Raw genomic sequence first — 12,985 nt, forward strand, 5'->3', positions numbered from 1 at the left:
ACAGACATGAGAACCTCAATCCAAATCCCCAAAGTCCATGTCAAAGCTGGCCACTGCAGTTTGTAGCTGTAATCCCAGCTCAACCCTGAGGATGCAGAGACAAGAGGATCTTGTAAGTATTCTCTTTAAATGTGGGGGATATGTGAAGGGTATGTGTGTGGTGTATGCATGAGTGTGAAATGTGTGAGGGCCCAGTCTGGCATTGGTTGCTGTCCTCAGTTACTCCATACCTTAGATACTGAGACAGGCTATCTTACTTGAACCCAGAGCTCACTGATTGGGCCAGTCTAGTTAGCCAGCTTAATTTCCAGAGCCCTGTCTTGTAATCTGCTGGGATTATAAGAGGACCATATGTTCCACTCAACCACTTTCTTTTCCTTTTTATAAGATTGCTTTACTTTTAAATTGGGTGTGGTAGCCCACACCTTTAATCCCAACCAACGCTCAGGAGGCAGAGGCAGGAAGGTTTGAGTTCCAGGCTAACCTGATCTATTGAGGGGATTTCAGGACTACCAGAAACACCTTGTCTCAAAAAAGCAAAATATAAATTAATTTAAACTTTTTAAAAATTTTACTTTTATATATGTGTCTATGTACCACATGCATGTCTGTCTCTCCCAAAGGCCAGAAGAGGACATCAGATCCCCTGGAGCAAGAGCTCTGGATGCTTGAGCTCCAGCATGTGGTAATGGGAATCAAACCCAGCACCTCTGCCAGAGCAGAACCACAACCACATAACCCCCTCTAATGTATCCAAACTCCGCCCTCATGCTCAATCGAGCTGTTTCCATGGCCACTAAAGCAGTAACTCTAGTTTGTAAATAGTAGCCAACACTTGGACAGGACTAACAGTTTCTTTGTTTTTGTTTTGTTTTGGGGGTTTTAGAGACAGACTGTCCAACGCAGGCCAGGCTGACCTTGAACTCAACCATTCTCCTGCCTCAGAATCCTGACTACTAGTGAAAGACCCCAGCTTAGCAGCAGTAACGCCATTTTGCAAGGCTGTACTTAAGATGACTGGTTCAGAGAAAGGTTAAAACACTGAGTACAAAGCGGCTGCCAAGCAGGATGTGTTTGGTTGAAGGCCTGGCAACAGGACGACTGCGGTTGAGCACCTGACAATGAGAAAAGCCCCGGGAGAGGTCCCACACCCTGGTGGGGGGCTGAGTCAGCCGTTATGTTCCAAGAAGGTAGCTAGGAAACTTGCCCCCGGGCTGAACCCTTGGGGGGCCGAGTCAGCCGTTATGTTCCAGAAAGGTAGCTAGGAAACTTGCCCCCAGGCTGAACCCTTGGGGGGCCGAGTCAGTCGTTATGTTTCAGGAAGGTAGCTAGGAAACTTGCCCCCGGGCTGAACCCTTGCCACATTAGAATCCACCAATTATATCCCTGTAACCATGCATCTGCTTCTGTATGCTTGCTTCTGCTCCCCAAAATCCTATAAAAGCCCATCCTTGGTTCCGTGGGGCGCGCCAGTCCCCCGAGTGACTGAAGCGCCCGCAGGTGCCTGTGCCTGTGTATCCCGACAATAAACCAAATCCTCTTGCTGATTGCATCCTGTGGTGTCTCGGTCTGGTCTTTGGAGTTGGAGGGTCTCCATCCCGAGGGAAAGTTCTCCCTGAGAGCTTTTCACTAGGATTAAAGACACCCAGTGCTTGCTGTGTCTTCTGTAGCTCTTTTCTCTCCTTACAGCCACTCAGAGGGAACTATTAATCTAGTTAACAGGTGAAGAAACACTGAGCTAATTTCCCATTCTCCAAAGGCTGGCCTAGATACTGTATGCATGCCTTTTGTTGATGTTTTGGGGCTGTTTGCTTTGGTTTTGGTTTTGAGGCAAAGGCTGACCTCAAATTCGTGATGTAGTTGAGGGTGACCCTGAACTCCTGAAACTTCTTCCACAGGAGGTACAGGCATCTTTTGCCACTCCTGGCCATTGTTTTATGTTTAAAAGAAATGAAGTTAGCCCTTGCAGATTGCCTTAACACTTCACTATAAATCATGGCTTCATCACTTGTAAAGGAAGAGAGCCGACAGGAAGGAAGGGGAAGAGGGAGAGAAGGCAGCCCTTTATTATTACTAGGCCAGCAAACTGGTAGTCATGCAGGTAAGAAAAAAATTAGTTCTTCGGATGTAAAAATGGAGGATTTGTACAGAACCAAGTGACTCCTTAGGCAGAGCAAACTCCTTGTTTGTTTCAAGACAGTCTCTGTGTAATAGCCCTGGCTGTCGTAGAAGTTGCTTTGTAGACCAGGCTGGCCTTAAACTCAGAGACCCACCTACCTCTGCCTCCCAGTCACTGGGATTGAAAGATGTGTGCCACCATGGTCCAACTATGAGTGCATATTTTAATATACTTCTTAGACTTAACACTGCTTTCATGTGCTTCCCACTTAGTATACCAGAGAGAATAGAATAAAAATTTCTCCTTGCCACTTGTTAGCTTCCCACCAGATGTGCAAAGCATATTACTAATTTCACACATACTCTTGTGCAGATGTTTTTACTCAAATTCGAGTAAATCAGTGTACAGATAGGAGTGCACAAGTACACTCCCTCTTTTAAAACAGATATTGGCATGTCATAACTAGCAGCATGCCTGTTGTTTTTGCTATTTCACAGTGTATCTTAGAGATCTCTCCACCTCATTCCACAAACACATCAGTTGTTCTTATCACGGTGCCATGTAGATATATTGGAAATCACCTAATCAGCTACCTATGGAAAGAATTTTAAGATTAGACACTCAATGCCAATAATTAATTGTTTACCTGTTAAACTTTGATAAAATCTTAGTTTGCAAAATTGATAAGGCATATAACATGAACACTTGCAAGTGATAAATTTTCTAGAATGCCTGCAAAAGTTTGTGTCACACAAACTTTCCGGAGTCAGGGATAATGGTTCACACCTATAATTTCAGCACTGAAGAGGTTCTGGCTAGAAGAGTGCCATGACTTAAAGGCCAGCCTAGGCTACCAATTTCAAGCTGGACTGGACATACACTGGCAAGTCAGCTGGAGCAAGAACCAATGTTGGGGTGAAATGAGACATCCTTAATGCCATTTTATTTTCATACTCCATTTTGATCATAAGATGAAGTTGAGTTTGAGATCCCAGACTCCAGGGAAGCTTTGTAGATGGCTAGCCAACTTGTGAAAGACCCCAGCTTAGCAGCAGTAACGCCATTTTGCAAGGCTATATTTAAGATGACTGGTTCAGAGAAAGGTTAGAACACTGAGTACACAGCGGCTGCCAAACAAGATGTGTTTGGTTGAAGGCCTGGCAACAGGAGGACTGCGGTTGAGCACCTGACAATGAGAAAAGCCCCGGGAGAGGTCCCACACCCTGGTGGGGGGCCGAGTCAGTCGTTATGTTCCAAGAAGGTAGCTAAGAAACTTGCCCCCGGGCTGAACCCTTGGGGGGCCGAGTCAGTCCTTATGTTTCAGGAAGGTAGCTAGGAAACTTGCCCCCGGGCTAAACCCTTGCCACATTAGAATCCACCAATTATATCCCTGTAACCATGCATCTGCTTCTGTATGCTTGCTTCTGCTCCCCAAAATCCTATAAAAGCCCATCCTTGGTTCCGTGGGGCGCGCCAGTCCCCCGAGTGACTGAAGCGCCCGCAGGTGCCTGTGCCTGTGTATCCCGACAATAAACCAAATCCTCTTGCTGATTGCATCCTGTGGTGTCTCGGTCTGGTCTTTGGAGTTGGAGGGTCTCCATCCCGAGGGAAAGTTCTCCCTGAGAGCTTTTCATTTGGTGCATTGACCGGGAAAGGAGATCCTCCACCCAGGGACCACCGACCACCCACTGGGAGGTAAGCCGGCCGGCGTCTGTCTGTCTGTCTGATTTTGTCTCGTTCTGCCTTATTCTGTCTGTTCTGTGAGCGCTCAGCCAGGTTCTGTGAGCGCTCAGCCAGGTCTGTTCTGTGAGCGCTCAGCCAGGTTCTGTGAGCGCTCAGCCAGGTCTGTTCTGTGAGCGCTCAGCCAGGTCTATTCTGTGAGTGCTCAGCCAGGTCTGTTCTGTGAGTGCTCAGCCAGGTTCTGTGAGCGCTCAGCCAGGTCTGTTCTGTGAGCGCTCAGCCAGGTTGTTTGGAATTTGGGCGGGACGAAGAAGGAGCTGACGAGCTCGGACTTCTCGCCCCGCAGCCCTGGAAGACGTTCCAAGGGTGTTAGGGGCCCGACTTTTCGGGGCCCAATCTGGGAGGAGAAAGATCCGGACTAACGGCACCTCTGTCTGTATTTTTGGCTTTCAGAGGGCCCCGGACCTTTGCCACCTCCATCTGACTTTTTGCTTTCAGTTTGGTACCAAAGCCGTGCAGCACGCCTGTCTGTTGTTTGTTTGACTGTTGGTGTTGTTTGTTTTCTCTGTGTTCTAATCTTCCTTAGAACTAACATGGGACAGTCCCTAACAATGCCCCTAAGTCTCACTCTTGATCATTGAGAAGACGTCCACGACCGGACACACAACCTGTCCATCGAGGTTAAAAAAGAAAAATGACAGACTCTCTACACATCCGAGTGGCCCACTTTCGGAGCGGGATGGCCAGTGAATGACACATTTAATAAGATCATTATTTTACAGGTTAAAGATTGGGTCGTCCACGGACATCCTGACCAGGTTTCTTATATTATCACTTGAGAGAGTCTCGCCTTAAACCCCCCCCCTGGGCGGAACCCTTCGTGGACCCGAATTGGCCTCCCCTCAACCCCCAGCCTGTCCCCTCGGCCCCGCCCGGTCTGCTGGCCACGTCTTCCTCTCTCTACCTTTGTAAAATCAGAGCCTTCTAAGAAACCTGTCCTCCCGGCAGACCCAAACTCCCCTCTCATAGATCTTCTCTCTGACAGGCCCAGCTAAAACGGAGGAGGCAGAGCCGCCGGCCAGATCAGTTGCCGGGCCACAGTCTGATAAGGGTTTCTCCCCTGTCGCAGGGAGATTGCGCAATAAGCGCGAGGTGATGCCAGATTCAACCTCCCAGGCTTTCCCACTTAGACAGGGAACCGGTGGCCAGACCCAATACTGGCCATTTTCAGCAGCTGACATTTACAATTGGAAACAACACAACCCTTCTTTCTCCAAAGATCCGGTGACACTCACCGACCTAATAGAATCTGTTTTACTCACCCACCAGCCTACTTGGGATGACTGCCAACAGCTCTTACAGGCCCTCTTAACCTCAAAAAAAAAAAAAAAAAAACAAAGAGTGTTCCTAGAGGCCAGAAAGCATGTTCTGGGAGATGATGGGCATCCCACCCAGCTGCCTGAAAAAATTGATGCTACATTCCCACTTAAGAGACCAAACTGGGATTTTAATACAGCTGAAGGTAAGGGACACCTACGCCTTTATCGCCAGTTGCTTCTAGCGGGTCTCCGAGGGGCTATACAACGCCCTACTAATTTGGCTCAGGTAAAACAGGTATTACAGGAAGCAGGGGAAACTCCCTCCGCCTTTCTAGAGAGACTTAAGGAGGCCTACCGTATGTACACTCCCTATGACCCAGATGACCCAGGACAAACAACGAGTGTCTCTATGTCCTTCATCTGGCAGGCTGCTCCAGATATCAGGACTAAGTTACAGAGGTTAGAAAATTTGCAGGGCTATACATTACAGGATTTACTTAAAGAAGCTGAAAAGATTTTTAATAAAGAGATAAAAAAAGAAACAAAGAATTGAGTCGAATCTTGGCCGCCGTAGTTCAGGGCCAAAAAAGGAAGGGAGATAGGGGGGAGCTCGAAAGGGGCTGAAGCTAGATAAAGATCAATGTGCCTATTACAAAGAGAAAGGACACTGGGCCAGAGAGTGCCCCAAGAAGCCTGGCGGACCCCGAAAGCCTCGACCACGAACCTCCCTCTTGGCTCTAGATAAAGATTAGGGAGGTCAGGGCCAGGAGCCCCCCCCCTGAGCCCAGGGTAACGCTTAAAGTTGGGGGGCAGCCGGTTACTTTCCTGGTAGACACAGGAGCCCAACATTCAGTCCTCACCCGAGCTTCAGGACAACTCAGCGACCGGACGGCCTGGGTACAAAGAGCTACTGGTGAGAAACAATACCGATGGACTACGGACCGCCGGGTTCAGCTGGCTACTGGTAAGGTGACCCATTCCTTCTTACATGTTCCAGACTGCCCGTACCCTCTGCTGGGCCGTGACCTGCTCACCAAACTAAAAGCACAAATTCATTTTGAGGAAAGAGGGGCCCGAATAACTGGCCCCCACGGAACTCCCCTTCAAGTTCTAACTATATGAACTGGGACAGGACAAGCCACAATCCCTAGAAATAGACACTTGGGTCACAAATTTTCCACTGGCTTGGGCAGAGACTGGTGGGTTGGGGTTGGCGCTCCAACAGCCCCCCTTAATTATACAGTTAAAGGCCACTACAACTCCAGTCTCCATAAAACAATACCCCCTGTCACATGAAGCTTATCAAGGTATAAGGCCTCACATTACGAGGCTTCTAGATCAAGGCATCCTAATCCCCTGCCGGTCGCCTTAGAATACGCCTCTTCTGCCTGTTAAGAAACCCGGCACTGGAGATTATAGGCCAGTACAAGACTTGAGAAAGGTCAACAAGAGGATAGAAGATATTCATCTGACTGTTCCAAACCCTTACAATTTGCTCAGTAACTGTTCATCGATGAGAAACAGGGGTATGCTAAAGGGGTCCTAACACAAAGGTTGGGACTCTGAAAACGCCCTGTGGCCTACCTGTCTAAGAAATTGGACCCTGTGGCCTCCGGCTGGCCACCGTGCCTAAAGATGGTGGCTGCTATTGCTGTCCTGATCAAGGACGCTGAAAAATTGACTTTGGGACAGCCACTCACCATCCTAGCACCCCACGCAGTGGAGGCCTTGGTAAAACAGCCCCCAGACCGCTGGCTCTCTAATTCTCGCACCAAGCCTTGTTACTGGATGCAGAACAGGTTCAGTTTGGGCCCGTAGTCGCCCTCAATCCTGCCACCTTGCTTCCTCTACCAGAGGAGGCAAAACAGCATGACTGCCTACAAATCCTCACAGAAGTACATAGAACCAGGCCGGACCTATCGGACCAGCCTCTTCAGAATGCTGACCACACATGGTACACGGATGACAACAGCTTCTTGGCAGAGGGAGAGCGAAAGGCTGGAGCTGCGGTCACTACGGAGGACAAAGTGATTTGGGCGAAAGCCCTGCCTGCTGGTACCTCCGCACAACGGGCTGAACTCATCGCCTTGACTCAGGCGCTCAAGATGACAAAAGGTAAGAGGCTAAATATATATACAGACAGCCGTTATGCCTTTGCCACAGCACACATCCACGGGGAGATCTACCGGAGGCGGGGGCTGCTCACATCTGAGGGTAAAGATATTAAAAATAAGGCTAAAATTCTGGCCCTCTTAGAAGCCCTATTCTTGCCCAAAAGACTGAGTATTATACATTGTCCAGGACACCAGAAAGGGCACAACCCAGAGACACGAAGAAACCAGCTGGCCGATGCCACGGCGCGAGAAGCGGCCATGAACAAACAAATCTTGTCCTTAAATAGCCCAGACCAACCCACGCCCCCACCAGTGGGACAAACTAGTTGGGTTTATGCCCATGAGGACATAGAGCTCCTAAAAAAATGGGGGCCATCTACCACCCTCAACTAAAACAGTGGGTCTACAAAGGACTTTTGAATTGATCTCCTTTTTACATAAATTAACCCATTTGGGGTTTAAGAAGATGACTAGATCGGGAAGAGATAAATCTGTGTTTTTTTTTTAAATCGGGACAAAGCGATACAAAAGGTGACTGAGAGTTACAAAGCGTGCGCTCAGGTTAACCCGAGAAGGACCATGATTGGATAAGGAGTTCATCCTAGGGGACACCGTCCCGACATCCATTGAGAAATTGGTTTTACTAAAATTAAACCAGGTATATATAGATACAAGTATCTCCTAGTGTTTGTAGACACCTTCTCAGGATGGGTCGAAGCCTTCCCCACAAAACACGAGACTACAAAAATGGTCACCAAGAAGCTCCTCGAGGAAATCTTTCCCAGGTATGACATGCCTCAAGCGTTGGGGTCGGACAACGGGCCCGCTTTCATCTCCCAAGTAAGTCAGTTGGTGGCCAAATTGCTGGAGATTGATTGAAAATTACATTGTGCCTATAGACCCCAGAGTTCAGGTCAGGTAGAACACATGAATAGAACAATTAAGGAGACTTTATCCAAACTTACGCTTACAACTGGCTCAAAGGATTGGGTGGCCCTCCTTCCCCTAGTTCTATATCGGGCCCGGAATACCCCGGGCCCCCATGGTCTAACTCCTTTTAAAATAATATATGGAGCACCACCCCCATTTGTCCATTTCTTTGATTCAAACATTGCTGATTTTGCTGACAGCCCTTCTCTGAGGGCCCATTTACAGGCCCTACAGATTGTGCAGAGAGACGTCTGGAGACCTTTGGCCGCTGCTTACCAGGACAAGCTTGAACATCCGGTGGTGTCACACCCGTTCCAGATTAGAGACACCGTGTGGGTACACAGACACCAGACCAAGAATCTCGAGCCACGGTGAAAAGGACCCTACACCGTCCTCCTGACTACCCCGACTGCCCTAAAGGTAGACGGAGTCTCGGCTTAGATCCACGCACCACACGTCAAGACAGTCCGGTCTGAGGAATTGACTAATCACAACACTACACCCCAGACATGGAGAGTTCAGTGCACTCCAAACCCCTTAAAGTTAAAACTCCTACGTGGCTCCTCCTAGCCCTTTTGTGGCCTAGAGTCAGTGGGGGAATAAGCCCCCACCAGACAGAAATTTCTTGACCAAGTCGAGTGAAAGATTTCACTCAAAGTTAACAAAAAAAAAATGGGGGAATGAAAGACCCCAGCTTAGCAGCAGTAACGCCATTTTGCAAGGCTATATTTAAGATGACTGGTTCAGAGAAAGGTTAGAACACTGAGTACACAGCGGCTGCCAAACAAGATGTGTTTGGTTGAAGGCCTGGCAACAGGAGGACTGCGGTTGAGCACCTGACAATGAGAAAAGCCCCGGGAGAGGTCCCACACCCTGGTGGGGGGCCGAGTCAGTCGTTATGTTCCAAGAAGGTAGCTAAGAAACTTGCCCCCGGGCTGAACCCTTGGGGGGCCGAGTCAGTCCTTATGTTTCAGGAAGGTAGCTAGGAAACTTGCCCCCGGGTTGAACCCTTGCCACATTAGAATCCACCAATTATATCCCTGTAACCATGCATCTGCTTCTGTATGCTTGCTTCTGCTCCCCAAAATCCTATAAAAGCCCATCCTTGGTTCCGTGGGGCGCGCCAGTCCCCCGAGTGACTGAAGCGCCCGCAGGTGCCTGTGCCTGTGTATCCCGACAATAAACCAAATCCTCTTGCTGATTGCATCCTGTGGTGTCTCGGTCTGGTCTTTGGAGTTGGAGGGTCTCCATCCCGAGGGAAAGTTCTCCCTGAGAGCTTTTCACTTGTTCTTCTGTTCCCTAAAGCAATGTTGTTCCTGTTTGGTTTCAGACAAGGGACTGAGTGCATATTTTGCATAGCAGACCTGGCCTCCAAGTTCTCCCAGCATCCCTCGGTCTCAGCATCCCTGGCATACCCTGCCCCCAACACTGATCTTTCCAGCCCAGAGGCAGGGCTGCCTCTTCCACAGAGACTTTTCCTAATGTAATCCAGACATTTTGGTCTCATTGTCCCTTCTCACTCCCACCCCTAACCAGTCTCTCCCGCCCTCCTCCTCCTCTCTGTGAGCCTGGATGTACAATTCACTTTCCGTTTCTGCCCCCTCTTCTCATGTCAACTTCCATGTCCTTGGTCCTTGGGCCCTGTCTCTAGAGCTGCAAAATTTATGGGTAGTCTCTGTATAATAAATGAATTGGTTGATGACTTACAGTCTTGTAGTCCAACTCCCCAACAATGATCAGCAGCAACTGTGAATGGAAGTCCAAGGATCTAGCAGTGGCTCAGTCCCACAAGGCAGGCAAGCAGTCAAAAAAAAGGGAGTGTCTTCTTCCAATGTCCTTATGTAGGTCTCCAGCAGAAGTGTGTCCCAGATTAAAGGTTTGTACCACCATGCCTGGACCTGAGACTTGCTTTGTTCCAGGTGACCTTGAACTCAGAGATCTCCTTGCCTTAAGCTACTGGGATTCACAGCCACTTTGCCTCAAGATTTCCATACCAAGATCCAGGTCAGAAACTTGTATCTCCTAACCTCAAGACCAGGATCTAAGGTGAGCCTTCCAATTCTGGATTGTAGTTCATTCCCGATATGGTCAAGTTGACAACCAGGAATAGCCACTACAGGCACAATGAAGTTACTTGAGAGCAGCTTCCCAATAAGCCTGCCTTTAACATATTCTAATCTGATTTTAATTGGCTCATTTCACTGTCTAGAAACAACTTATCACTAACCATGAAAGAACAGATGATTCTGATTGATGAAATATCTTAACTGTATCTTTTTTTTTTTTCCCGGAGCTGGGGACCGAACCCAGGGCCTTGCGCTTCCTAGGTAAGTGCTCTACCACTGAGCTAAATCCCCAGCCCCATCTTAACTGTATCTTGGCACATATGCTTGTGGATTTGGGGATTTTTTTTTTTCTTAAATGGTTACTAAGATGAGCATTCAAGGATGCAGTTAGTGAGTCCTGAGTCTATGTTGCTGTCCTTGACTGCTCAGTTTCTGCTGCCTAATTCAAATAAAGATATTGCTTTTGTGGACTCTTGTGCCTGTGTGGAACCAAAGGAAAATTCCACAAGCTACACCCCTCCCCTAAGAAAAATTCCCCTACCAGGAAATTCCACCAATTGTACCTCCCCTACCCATTTGTGGTTTTATGACCTAGATACACCCTGTCCTCGTGGTCCTATGACCAGCAGGTGGTAGTCTCATGACCCGCAGGACCTGCAGGGACTTTCCACTACCCAAAACTATAGCATTGCTCCAGGCACCAAGGACAATGTGACCACAATGTGGACCAATGAAGTTAAAGGGTAAATGGTTCCAACCAATCCTTGTGTGCCTTGATGTACCCATCTCCATTTCTGTGGGTTTTGTGGGTTTTGTGCTTAAAAGTAGCCTGTATCTGTAGGACAGGGTTCTTCTCTTCCTTCTCCCGCTTGAAGGCTGAGGAACCCCGGCATGCCAGAACCAATAAACTTCTTGCTGATTGCATCAAATCTCAGCTCCAGTGATCTTTGGGGATGAGCAGATCTTTGGTGGTGGTCCTTTGGGTCCAACATCTACTTATGTTGTTCTGGATTTCAGACCCTGATACTGTAGTTAAGAAGCAGGAGAGTGAACTACAAGTAGCTCGTGAAGCCCATGCCTGGCAACATACTTTCTCCAGCAAAGCAGAACCATTGAAATCCTTCCCAAACAGCACCAACAACTGGAGACAAAGTGCTCCAATGCCTGAGACTTTGAGGGACATTTCTCACGCAAACCACCACATTGGACTTGTCTCAAAAAATAACAGAAGGCTCAGCAGTTAAGAGCACTGGCTTCTCTTCCAGAGGACCTGGATTAGATCCCCAGTACACACATAGAAATACTCAACTGTCCAGTTCCAGGGGCTCCAATGCCTTTGACCTCCATGGTCCCCAGACATGTGGTGCATAGACATACATGCAAACAAACAAATGAAATCAATATAATTTTTCTCAAGACAGGATTTCCTCTATGTAGCTTTGGCTGACCTGGAACTCTCTGTTGACCTTGTGATTTTTTTTCCCAGTGGTTTTCTGGTTTCACTGTTAAACATTCAGTTTTGAGTTTGAAAAGTAATATACTCTGTATTAGAATTATTTTGAACCAGATACTGGCAACAAGGCAGTTTGTCTTGTAAAGCCCAACCAACTCCATTTTTGAGAAAAAAAAAACTCCATTTTGTGCCTGACCAGAGGCTAAATTCCAATTACAGGAGGAAAAACACAAAGTCCACTTGAGCAAACATCCTATGGTAGCCCATCACCCCATTAGCAACAGTCAGTAAGGCTACAATAGCAGGGTCAAGGTACATCATTAGGGTTTGGGAATCACTGAAGGAAGACCCCAGATTCAAATAGCATGCAAGAATAAAGAGTGTGCAGAAACAACCAGCATGCCGGAGTCACCACTGCATCAAAATGGCGACCCTAGACAAAAGTACACAGGCCTCATAGGGTAGCAGGAAGAACTCTCTAGAAGGATCAGATAATCTCTAATGTGATTGGTTGGGGACAAAGCCCTATATTAGTACAATTGTGTTTGGCTACTATGATAGGGTTAGGTAATCCAAAACCTCACTGGTGGGTGTTGTGATGTCCCAGATGGACTGGATTCCTGTGTCATGAATGATTAACCACCAGATGGGCCGCCCAACACAGATGGCCTATCCTGAGATAAGGTATCTTCCATTCATGTGGCTCTCTTCAGTCTGTTCCTTGGGGATTGTCTTGTTCCTGGACTTGGGTGTCTGGTGCTAGAGCAGATGGTTTATGGCCTAGCTTCATGGATTAGTTTCTGAGTGGAGGCAAAAATGGAATGAATAGACCCCTTCATCATATAGATAACCTAAGACATTCTGCAAAAAATAGTTAAACCAGCAACCATCCTGTTGGTCAGGTGGTTTTGCCCCTGTGTTTGGTTCCTGCAGATTATGCCAGAAATGCAGTTTTTAAAATATTAACTTGCTGACCCGTATAGAAATTTCCCAAACTTGACCCGCACCCCTAGACCTGAGGCTGTCACCTCTGACCCGCTGTGACCATGATGGTGAGAGTCCATGCTCAAGAGCTCATAATAAAGACCCTCGTGTGTTTATATGGGAATTGGCTCCTTGGTGGTTTGGGGGTCCCTGCCACTTAGGCATAACAGTCTCAGGGAGCTCATAAGCATCTTCCTCATTAGCTGCTACTTCCTCTATGTGAAGAGTGTTACATTTCAAACCCATGACAAATTGCTGAGATGCCTATTTACACATCAAAGCGAACCTGGTTGCCAGGTTCCCCCAGCATCCATCATTCC

The sequence above is a fragment of the Rattus norvegicus genome, chromosome 7 (assembly GCF_036323735.1).
Source record: "Rattus norvegicus strain BN/NHsdMcwi chromosome 7, GRCr8, whole genome shotgun sequence".
NCBI lineage: Eukaryota > Metazoa > Chordata > Mammalia > Rodentia > Muridae > Rattus > Rattus norvegicus.